This window comes from Mugil cephalus, chromosome 13, assembly GCF_022458985.1.
Source record: "Mugil cephalus isolate CIBA_MC_2020 chromosome 13, CIBA_Mcephalus_1.1, whole genome shotgun sequence".
NCBI lineage: Eukaryota > Metazoa > Chordata > Actinopteri > Mugiliformes > Mugilidae > Mugil > Mugil cephalus.
In genome coordinates, this window is record NC_061782.1 from 3,008,264 (window position 1) to 3,020,495 (window position 12,232).

General features: G+C 42.2%; 1 long non-coding RNA gene across 4 annotated transcripts in view; it reads left to right on the plus strand.

Moving 5' to 3' along the window:
• Positions 1-12,232, plus strand: part of LOC125019305 — a 275,637-nt gene that overhangs the window by 40,817 nt on the left and 222,588 nt on the right. For all 4 annotated transcript variants that reach the window (XR_007114053.1, XR_007114052.1, XR_007114054.1 and 1 more), the window contains exon 4: positions 11,470-11,594. This is a non-coding gene — a long non-coding RNA (uncharacterized LOC125019305). The remainder of the gene's footprint in view (positions 1-11,469; positions 11,595-12,232) is intronic.

Sequence of the window (12,232 nt, forward strand, 5' to 3'; positions counted from 1 at the left end):
TCCACGGCTGATGGAATTCCCCATTAGCTGCCCGGAGAACGTTTCCCAGCTGGGAGTCTCAGTTTGAATGTGCTGCATTAAAACCCAACGAATGTCATAATTAACTGGATATACTTTACATTTAGAACGGGGATCCGCCACCTTTTTTAACCCTTTGTCCACCCTCCCCTGTCCCTTCAGCCTCCCCGCTCTCTCATTATTCATCATTTCCCAACATTTCTTTATTTGGTTTGTATCACTTTTTTATTCTGTTTCTTGTTCAGTTTCATCTCTCCCTCCGTCTCTCTTTTTTTTTGGGTTTCGGCTGAGGCCTTACAGCTCTCACAGCACTGACACTTTTGTTAATAAATCATTGGGAAGTTAATGAAAACGGCGTTCAGGCATATCCAAAATGATTGTGTTCTTTGTCATGCTAATAACGTGAAAGATGTTCGTCCAATGGGTGAATGCCTGCACATTACCACCAACTTCTGATTATGTGCGTGCCTGTTGCGCCTCCTCCTCCTCCTCCTCCTCCTCCTCCCCCTTCTTCTTCTTCTTCTTCTTTCTCCCCTTCACCCTCTCCTTCTCCCAGACGAATGTTTTAGCATATTTATCTCCCAGGTTATCAACGCGGATCCAATAGGTTCCAGAAGCAGACGTTTGTGTCGCTCTAAATTGCTCGGAGGGAAATAAAAGGAGATGGTTGCCTTGACTCGCCGTTGACCTCTGCTTTTTCCTCTCCTTCCTCGTCCCCCCTTTCCCTCCACCTTCCCGTCTCCATTTACCACCTTTGTGTCAAGGCTTTACATACGGGAGAACAGAACTTCATTTACCTCAAACAGCAGCAGTGGAAAAGAAAGTGTTTGATGTGCGATGACATGCAGGAGGTGGACGAGTTGACAGTCAGGCTCAAAGTTACGTTAATTCTCTCCAGAGAAATGTGGAAATCTGACTGGACCTGATTGGATACTTGAGATTTTTGAATGAGTAGTTTGTTATTATCATACAAGCACATGCTTCATCTTGTCCTAAAATCCTGAACCGATGAGTTTGTCTTGCTTAGAAGTATATTATATTTATGTTTTAATATAAAAGAGAAAAGAGAAGTTTAGTCCACAGTCTACAGTTATTATTATTATTACTTTTTTTAGCTTTCTCTACATCAGACATTCTGCAAATGTACAAAACCACAAAATGCTACAACTTTGTCTCATATCTAAACAGTTAGTATCAGTATCCAGCGATCAGGTTTGATACTAGGGAGAAATCTTTGTTAGTATTCATTCAGTTTACTGCGCATGTATTTTATTATTCTTATTATTCATTTATCTAATCCTTTATCTGATCCTAAACATTCCTAAAAGTGTAAATGCCCTTAAAATAGAATCAGTTCAGTAGTGATGTTCGATGTCACCGATTCTATTTCCGATCTGATGCTGAATAAAATTCATGCTACTGACGATACCGAGCCGATACTTTGTGTAAACACACACTAATGTGTCTGGTAAACCTAAAAAAGTTAGTCTATTTCAAATCATAGCTTCATAAAGAAAACAAGACGTCAGAGTAATTTATTTATTTTAAACTGAAGTATATTGAGGTAGTGGCCTCATTTACTATAGAGCCGAGCTAATACAACAACAGAAAAACCAAACAGAGACACAGTCATACAAAATAAGTGGAAATGCTGTTTCAAACACTAAAAAAAGAAGTAAAATAATTATACTGTTCAAATAAATTATTGTTTAACTATTAAGAACTACTATAAAATGAAACCTTGCATCTTGATTGTGACCCTGTTCTCTCCTCTTCTGTCCTCCTCATCATAAATGCCTCATATTCTATGTTGTGGTTTAACCTGAGTTTGTGTTTCACAAGGTTTGTTGTGTTGCCACAACTCAATAGTTTAGTTACGAGTAATGATAGTAGCGAAAGTATCGATATTTTCATTTAAGAATAAATTTTTAAGCATAAAAACCTGGTATCGGAAGTATCGATGTTTCAGTATCGATCTGAAGATCACTGGAGTTCAGTGATATTTTGTTTTCTCAGATGAGAAAATACGAGTCCACGTGTCTCTTCCTGCGCAGCCGCTTCATCATTTCTTTGGCTTCTTCGACTCAAGAAATTCCATGAAATGTGCAAAACCACAAAATGCTTCAGCTTTGTCTCAAAATGTAAAAAAATCCTGGTTAACTGTCCATAGTTTGGAAGCAGCACCACTCAGACACTGCTGCTTCTCTTTTGCACAGACATGTTAATAGTCTTATATGTTATTACCAGCCTTCCACTTACACAGCTCTTACTGCTGCTGTTATTTATGCTGATTCTATTCTATTCTATTCTATTCTATCTGTTTAAGTTAAAACGATCAGTGTCCAACAATCATGTTTGATACCATTATTTTTATCATTGAAGAACTGGCTTTAAAATCCTAACACGATGCTTTTTTCTTCATTTATTCAGTTTTGTCTTTCATTTATTCGAAAGTATCGATATTTTGATTTGAGAATTTTAGATGATAAAGACCTGGTATCGGACGTATCTATTTAGAGAGTTGGTTTTAGCTCTGCTGCCTTTCTCTCTCACTGTCATTTATGTTCCATTTTCTTTATCTTAACATTTGTATGAATCATTCGAAACACTTGTCATTTTGCATCTTTATATTCTGACCAGTTAAATTTTAGAGAAAGTAAAACTGATTATTTTTTCTGTTCTCAGATGAGCCAGAATTAAACTATTTGCACATTTTTTCAGACAAATTATAAAACAAGAATTTCTAGAATAAGACTCAAAGCTGTGCATCGAGACTAAATGATTTCTCTTTTTGTTCCCTTTGAATCAAGCACTGCGCTCATTTCATCATTTCATCATTTCCACCACCACCACCACAAATCTCCACACACACACACACACACACACACACACTCTCTGTCTCATACGTAGATTACTCGGGCCTCTAAACGCCCGGAGCTCCTCGTACATCGGTCTGATTTTATTCTTCTTCTTTTTTTTTCATAAAGCCTGACTGTGAATGGGGCGAATGGAATATTTGATGGGGGGGGGGGATGTGTTCCCATAATCAAGCTGAAATCTCCATCATTATCCTGTATCAGCCGATCCCTTTTTAAAAAGCACTGGGAGTTATCAGTGTTTTACATGAATTTCGGGGCTCGGCGGTGCAGCCGGGAGCCGAATACATTTGTCAGGTCGAGCCTCTCTTACAAATGCGCCGCGTGCAGTCTCACTTTCGCTCGCACGTGCACCTTCCTGTAATGGCCAAATCAGAAATGAAAGGGAAGACGAGGGGGAAATGCATGTATTTAAAAACAGATGCTGGTGCTTTTTTTTTTTCCCCGGCGAAAGCGCATCGTGGAAGATTAGTTTCTTACAGGGATCCTAAAACGAGACGCACGTGCGTCTATTTTTGGACGTGACCTCCGTCTCACACGGCAACAAACTGACAGCAGCGTTGAAAAGACGCACAAAAATAACCGAAAGCTCAACGTGCACCTTTCAAGCGACGACACAAATCAAATATTCCTCTTCTCTGCACTTCGTTGTCTGGTGTCATGTGAGCTACAATTAGGGAAACGCATCAGATTCTGTCGTTTTAAACTCTGTAGCATATGTGGATTTGTGTGTAAATGCCGTCATGCTAAAAGGAGGTGTGTGTGTGGAGTGGGGGGGGGCATCTGTTTGCCTGGAGGTGGGGGCAGACACTCACTGTGTGTGTGTGTGTGTGTGTGTGTGTGTGTGTGTGTGTGTGTTGTAAACACACTGCAGTTTCTTCTTGAGTTCATGTTGGAGCAGGTGAACGCAGGTGAGGGCAGAGGAGGGGTTGGGCGGGTGGGGGGGTCGGGAGGGGGGGCAGAGCTCGAAGAGAACAACAACACTTCACTTAAGTCTAATTAGAGAGGTGGAAGGGTCAGAGTCTGAGCAATATGTTGCTACATACGCCGCTGTGGATCATTATGGGATGTCTGGCTCAGACACAGGCTTAAAAGAAAAAAGAAAAGAAAAGCATCAGTGTGATGACGAGAACTGAGTCATTTTCAATGGAAAAATTCTAAATTTATTCAGTGGTATGTTTTGTTTTTTTTTTTAAAGTTGGAGGACGACAATCTGTGTACTACACACTGATCAGCCACAACATTATGACCACTGACAGGAGAAGTGAATAACATTTAAACCAACATGTGACAATCCAGTGTTCTGCTGGGAAACTTCTGGACCTGGTATTCATTCATGTGGTTGATACTTAGACATGTAGCACCCACCTAGACCAGACCAGACCCCCCCACCCCATAACAATCACACTCCTTGATGGCAGCAGGATGCAGACTGACACAGACACACACACAAAAACGCTTCAGGAAAAACTCAAAAAAAACATGAAGAACAGCGTGAAGGTGGTGACCTGGCCTCCAGATTCACTAGATCCCAGACAGATCAAGTATCTGTGGGATGATCCACCACAGAGGCCCCTCCCCTCAAAGACCCCCAACGCTTTTTAAATGTGCTTCATTTTTGTTGCTTTATCGTTTCGTTCTCTGTTGCTGTTTTTCTGCAAAGTGACCTGGAGTTCTTTGAAACGCAGCCACAGTTGAAATGTGTTATTATTATTTTTATTATTAATGTGATGTCAGTAACATGCACACAGCAAATACAGGAGGCCGTGATCTTTTAAACCTGGCAGCGGGAAGCAAGAAAAAAAGAGTGAGAGCAAAAAGGGCACAAACCATAAGTGGAAAAATAACATAGTACGAGAGGTTTTTTTTTTTTTGCACCATTGTGCATCATAGAAGTGAAGCTGTGATAGATAGATAGATAGATAGATAGATAGATAGTCCTTTCTCATCCACATGAATAGTTTGAACACTGTTCTACCGTCAGATTCATTTTATGCTCCATGCAGACTTTTACTTTCCCTTCGTTTTCAAGTTTTAGAAAAGTAAAATCAAGAAAGGAACGCGCTTGTAAAGACTAACGCAACACATGTTTGAACCAAAGCGTCTCTAATCACCGAATTCATTTCACGTGACTTAAAAGACGTATCAGATTTCATTCGCAGGTGTTTCCCGGTATCGAGTCCATCTCCGCTATCAGAGTCGGGACGTTTTATTTTGGAGGCGCACGTTAGCAAAGAGGAACCTCACATCTATTAAAGACATTGATTCCATGTTTTTTTGCAAAAGAACAAATGAAGCAAAGCGAAGAAACACAGAGTGTGCACAGCTCCTGTCCCGGGGGCACGATTCCCTGTAAGCACCTTGAACATCACGCTCTCAAAGTTGCATGCCAAGTCTTTCCCTCCCCCCCTCCCGCGGTCCCCCCTCCACGACCACCTCGACCCCCTTCTGCAGGAGGTGAACGTTGGGGCAGCCCCTTGAGCGCTGCAAATCGACCCTGTGCAGCTTTAAGGTTTGAGCTGAGGCTGGGGGAATGGGGGGGGGGCAGTGAGGGCTGAGAGCTGCTGGCTAGGCCAGCGTGGCTTCTCCATAGGCGTTTTTGCCAGACACCTCCACATTCACATGCCAGGGCAGGAAGCGCAGTAGCTGGGCCAACATTTAGCATCCCGACTCCGAGCGAGAAGCGAGAAAAGGTCCTCGAAAGTCCCGGCACCCGACTACAAAGGAGGCAGACATCGCCCCGAACCACCGAGGAGGGGTCAGCGCCAGGAAGGTGAGACCGAGCTGATCCTTTACCTCCAGCGTCAAGCTAACACCGACATCCACGGGCTCCAGCGCGGCCGGGATGAAAGGCAGTTGGAGGGGAGCGAACTGTACCGGGCGCTGCAGTATTGATGTCAGAGAAAATGAACTGACTCCTCCATCGATCCGCAGAGGGAAAATGTAGAAATAGAAACGGTAAATCTGGCTCTCTTGACTAACAGCTTAACGGTGGCCATCGTTTTTTTTTTTTTGTTTTTTTTTTTCTCTCCCCTCTTCTCTGTCTTCCTCTGCTCTTTTATGTAAACCGGGCCAATATTCCCGCATTGATGCCTTCTAGAGGGCAGTAAAGCATTTGAAAGCTATATCGGTTTCTTTTGTTCCTCTCTAGATGAGGGATGCTGCGTTTTCACGATCAATGGAGCAGGCCTGACTGCAGCCGTCGTCTCCGTCAGACGTCCCGGGAACGGAGTTTTTTTGAATCGGTCCAGCAGCGGTGCCTGTGGAAACATATGGGCGGATGAAACGTTTCGAGCACGCCTGACGCCTCCATATGCTGATTACTTTCGTTTAAGTGAGACAACTAATAATAATAATAACGGGAGAAAAGCTGTGGCCTCACGATGATGAGGAGAGGGAACGATCTCTGCGAATTAAAGTTTGAAAATGTCTTAGGTCCAACGGTTCACCTCATAAACAGCTCCACACCGACTGTACGCACAGAAAGATTGTTCTGAGGTCGACAGACGTTTGTTCTGTGAGACGCTGATGAGCCAAAACTAATAAGTGATGATAAAACCGGTGAGGAAACGTTAACAAGAAGAGACGGGACTAGAATGTTATTTGAATATCGGATATTCAAAATACATCATGTCTTTGTAGCGGCCGACTGTCTTTCTAAACGTGATTGGATAAGAGGAGCTGTCTGGTCTCAGCTGTAGTCGACCAAAAAAAAAAAAAAACTAGCAAAGCTGCCACAAGCCCTGTGGCTTCAAATTAGGTGGAAGAATCATCGGCCTGATAGTTATGCAGCCTCCATCACGGACACTAAGCTATGAAGTTAAAAAGTACTTTCCAAGTTGCTGTATTCCACTAATACAGACACACAGAGGGTATAATAATAAAACTAAATGGTTCTTAAATGTGGTTCCTGGAATGAACCCTTATTATGCATCCAAGTCTAAACACAGAGTAACACAATAAACTACTCAATCATTCAAACTGCAGCTTTTTTGTATAAGATTTGAAATATTATTTTGCTTCAAAATGTGTTCATCCTCTGATCTTTAATGGCTTCACCTCGTTGTGTTTGGACTTGAATTATGTTAAAAATAGTCATGAATACTGTCGTCCACCTCTCAACTCAACATCTGGCTTTATTGCTCTTTCATTTTTTAAATACTTTTATGAAAAAACACTTTACTTTATACTTTACTTTGAACTGCTTTAAATTTGGACCGTTCCATATCTTCACTCTTTGAATGACATGTTAAATCTTTTTTTATTTGTGTTTATTCTGTTGACTTTAAAGTCTTTTGACCCCTTAAATGAAAACCACCATCCAGACCCTTAAAGAAGTTCTGTGCATCTTTTGTGCTGTGTGGAACTGAACCATATCTGAGTTTTAACAATTCTGACTGCAAGGAAAACACATAACATAGCTACCAAAATGAACAGGATAGAATATAATAGAATAGGAAAATACTTCTTTCATCCCCTGAGTGTCACAGCTGAACAAGGACCAGAACCCAAACGCACAACTTGAAGACAAAAGTTTTTTTTAAGTTTTAATAACAAAATAAAAACCACTCTTACAGAGGGAAAAACGCTACACTGATCTAGAAAACAAACAAAAATTCACTCCAAGAGGAAAACCGGAAGAAAACAAACCAAACAGAAAACCACTAGACTAAGCTAGGACAAAAGTGAGAACTGGAAGCAGCAACACAAGAAAAACCGGACAATGTTAAGAGGAACATGCTGGTTCTCTGACAAGACGACAGGACAAACTGGCACAGAACACAGGGAGACAAGGACTATATACACACACAAGGTAAGAGCACAGGTGGAAACAATTAGGGCGGGGACAGGTGATCACAAAGGCGCGAAAACGAAGAAGGAAGTGGAACACACGACAATGGACACAGACAGGAAGTGGACACAGAATAAAACAGGAAATGACGAGACGACACAAGACAAAAGTGAATAAATGAACACGTTTCTTAGACATGACTCTGGGTGTAAATTCAAGTCTCCAGCAGCTTATACAGAAACATAAACAGATGACAATTATTAATAAATAAAAGTCGAAATTGCAATCGACTAAAACTATGAAAATTGAGTGAAAACACAATTGATTGTACCTGAATAGTGTGATAAACCTGTGTAGTAAGAGGGAGCTTGCAGATCCACTGCCTGAGCCCCTCGTCTGTATTTTGTCTTTATTTTTTTAAAAAAAGTAGCAAGGCAACAATCTGAACTAACAATCGTAGTGTTCATTAACAGATGGTTGGTCAGACACCACTAGAATCTGACCAAAAAATAAATAAGAATAAAAAAAAATCAGTGGAAGAGCTGAAATCTGCACTGGCCTGTTTCCAGGAGAAACTTACGCAACGACACAGAACCCGAGCAGGGAACGAACAAATAAATAAATAAATAAATAAAAACAACACGGCAGCTAATCAAAAACAATCATCAGTGATTTGACTGGCAGGGCCCCTGGGTGCCTGCCTGGCGCCCATGGGACCAGACTTAATTGTTTAAGCATCAACGGGATGGAAAGTCATCATTCACCGCGCTCAAGTCGCTTAATAATCAAACTTCACTTGATATTATTAGTTATGCGTCGTATTTACATAGTGATGACATGAGTGATGTTCAGATATTAGTGTTTCAGCGGAGTTGTTCGTGCTGATCTGTGACGCGGCGTGAAACATTTACTCTGTCTTTACTATAGAACCCTTCAGGTTGTAAACACTGTGACGTCTTTTGAGGGGCGGGGCTTAGCTGACCCGTACATTTCACTGACTGAATGGACGATTTGACCAAAGGAGGAGATATAATAAGAAGTAAGTGCAACCACTGTGGAGGGTAAAGTAGTAAATGCAACTTCTGCTCGGACACCCATGAAACACACAGCTACCGTTAGCATTAGCATTAGCATGTATGAAGAATCCTCCAAATAATGATTAACTTAACGTAATTTCAGTCACATTTTAGCCTAAATCATATCGTTATCCAGGCTGGAGATGAGTGTTGGTGAGTGTTGCATATCGGTCTTACCTGATATCAAATGCGAGCTGCAAATAGAGAGTAGAGTCACTCATTTCCGGTCTTTTAATCGTCATCTTATTCTGTCAGTGGCTGCTATGCGATAAAACATAAAGTTTGCTTTTTTGGGTTTTGGCTCCAAAGAATACATGAAGAGGACATTTTCCCTGTTGACGCGTTTGCAGGAAACTTCCCTCCGTTTTACCTCCTGTTAGCGTTGTGACGTCACGATGACGTAGGCCGCGAAGGGGTCAATGACTTGCTGATATTTTAGAGGTTATTTTAGTGGTTTAATACATCCAGAGCTTCCACGTGGCTCACTCTGTATTTTAATTTATTCCAAATTGACAGTAGCTTTGGTGAGTTATTGGCCACAGGAGCCAGTAATGACCCATTAGATGGGTTCTTTTTTATTCCCCAGTGTAACTGAACAGCAGAAACTACCCCGCTCTAAATCATAAATAGTGGTTTATGTGTTTGTTGTTGTTTTTTTTTTTTTCATTCCCTTAACAAATGAGAGACTGTGAGGAAGGATGGGCCCGGCTTTGGGTCGTTACACCTCCTGAAGCTTTAGGAACTCGGGGTTTGCGTTCACGTTTGCTTCGCCCAAGCAACACGAAACTGGAGACGAAAGACGTGACATATGCGAGGCCTTGTTAAACAGCTATGCAGAGAATGAGATAGAAATATTATGCATTGTATACTGGCTTCCTAATCAACCCAGGACATACGCTAACGTCTGAACAACTCATTTTAGACCATTCGTGATTTCAAAACACACATGTTTTACATACAATAAGATGTTTTCTCTTCCAGAGATTAACTGCTCTGTGTTATTGGGTGGTGAGGAGAAAAGAAGCTAAACCTCTTCTCCTTTTTTTTTTTGAGCTCCGAGCGGAGTCGGAGCTCTCTTCTCTTAGTATTTTCATCTCGCACATCGTGCTTTTTAATTACGGGACATGTTGAGCAGCGTGGCCAATGCACAATGGCTCCGCTGGAATATTCATGTCCAAAGTTGGAGGAAAAGTGGAAAGAGGCGGGAAGTGAGATGTAATTGTAATTAGTGAAGGACCTGGTGCTGCCAATTCTCAAAGGAGCCTCTGAGTCACCTGCTGTTGTGTGTGCGTGTGTGTCTGTGTGTGTGTGTGCGTGTGTGCACATGTGTCCTCCTGGCTCACCGTACCTGGACACACCAGGGAGCGTGAGGAGCTCTCTTGGCTTAACTAGGAGATGTGTACCTGTCTGTCTGCTTGCTCCCGGCTGAAGTGGATAGTTAGCATATGCGCTGCCATGCATGCATGTTTACCCTATACGTGTGTGTGTGCGCGCATGCGCGGGCCTCATCTCAAGTCTCACCGGAGACTTGTTGTCTAAGATTAATGAAGGTCACCGGAATCCTCCAAAGTATTCCGATAATTAAGGCTTTGTTTATCAAAAACAAGTTATATTAAGAGCAAAAAGATTCATGGTAATTATTCATAATCTTAACAATTCAAGTGTAGCCACCTCATTTGTGCCTTTAATTCTTCTTGTTAATGTTTTGCATAAATCTGCATAATTACTTGAGATGCCTGTTGTATTTTTGACAGCCACTCAGTTCGTGTGCACTAAAGGGTATCGAATGTGCCGCGTGCTGCATACTTAAAAAGTGCCCGTGCCGACTGGAGCGCCCGAGCGTATTTCAGCCATCAAGCCCCGGCTACGGCGGGGCCGCAAAGCACGCCGCGGCCGACGGGGTGTTTTCTATCAAAACGTGGTAAATGGATGCTTCTGCTTTTTTGGCGGGTTGAACAGGACGGAGGGAGGGGGGCTTTTAAGAGCCGCGAATAAATCCTCACTTAAACCTCCTGAGACCCAAGCATTTGTTTGGAATGCGTCTGAATTCCTTTAAGATAAGATTAAGATCTTTAGGTGTTTGGGATTACTAGGACGTAAGTATAAGTATAAAAAATCATCTTTGAACTGGAAGTAGGTTTTGAAAAAACGAGTACTTGTCAATTAGTTAAATTTGCATTTTATAACAAACTAGAAAGGTTAATAATCATAGTGTGCTGACCCTGCGGTACCAGTACATGGCAGACAAAAGTATCTCCTTATGAGGACAACAGGTCTAAATGAAGCAGAATAAGCTGGGACAAACCTAAAACATAACGTACCCATATGAGGACGCCGGGTCTCAGGAGGTTAAAAAGCCGGCTGCTTTTATTTTGAAGGTCAAGGCCCCCACCCCCGTCCAACATGTGCGTGGTCAGAGTCCGAGGGTTTAATCACTGCATAACTCTGATGCAATAATCACATGTAAATGACCACTGCATGGAAATGCTCTCTTGGTTTACATAATTTGGTAACGACCTCTTGTATCACACTGTCTGTGATATTAGCCCTAATAGATTGTTCTTGCTCCTGTTCTGGTCTCTTATTTATTTATTTATTTTTTCGCGGCTCCAGCCTCTGGAATTACACCGAGTGAAGCTGCCGTATTAGCATTGTGACATGACTGATTTAATTTACTCACCGTCTCCCTCTCCCTCTTCTTATTTAGCATGCAACAGGCATGGACAGTAATGCCTGTGTGATTGGGCTGCACCGGGTGATGATTTTAATAAACACACACACGCCGATGGGGGCCACGGGTCAACGGTGTTTGGATTCATCAGCCGCACACAGGTAGGAACGAGGAGCTGTGAATGATTCAGGAGCATGGTTCACTCCAGCAACCGGTCAGTGAAGCAAAGACAGGACTGTTTTTTCATGTCCTGCTCTTTTTCTCCACTTGTTTGCCGATGTTTGTGCACAAATTTTGCATATTTGCATGTTAAGTGTAGGATAAAGCATCTGCGCACACTGCCCGCCTTTGTGTTTGTTTGTGCGTCTGCTTCCGTCCACTGTGTCACACTTCTCTGCGTACCCAGCCCTCCGTGCAGGCCTCGTGCTCCTTCTCTGAGAAACATGTGGCTCTGATGTTAATTGAAATTTGTCTAATGAAGTAAAGTTAAGAAAGAGAGAGCGGCACGTAGGAGGAGAGATGGGGAGACAAAGAGAGGGCAAGGAAGAGGAGGAGAAATAAAAAAAAAAAAAAAAACGAGAAAGCTTCAACTTTCTTTAATTATGTTTACCCAACAGGCTTTGCTTCCTCATTTAAATAGCATAAACATCTGGCCGTGGCGCGCCACTAGCATGGCGGCAGTAGTCAAGCAAATCTTGTGGAAAATAATGAAATTAGATCCCTGGTGCTGTGACAGTGGAAGGGCGGAAGACATCCGCTCCATGTTAATAAAATTGCCATGAATGAGTGAATACAATTA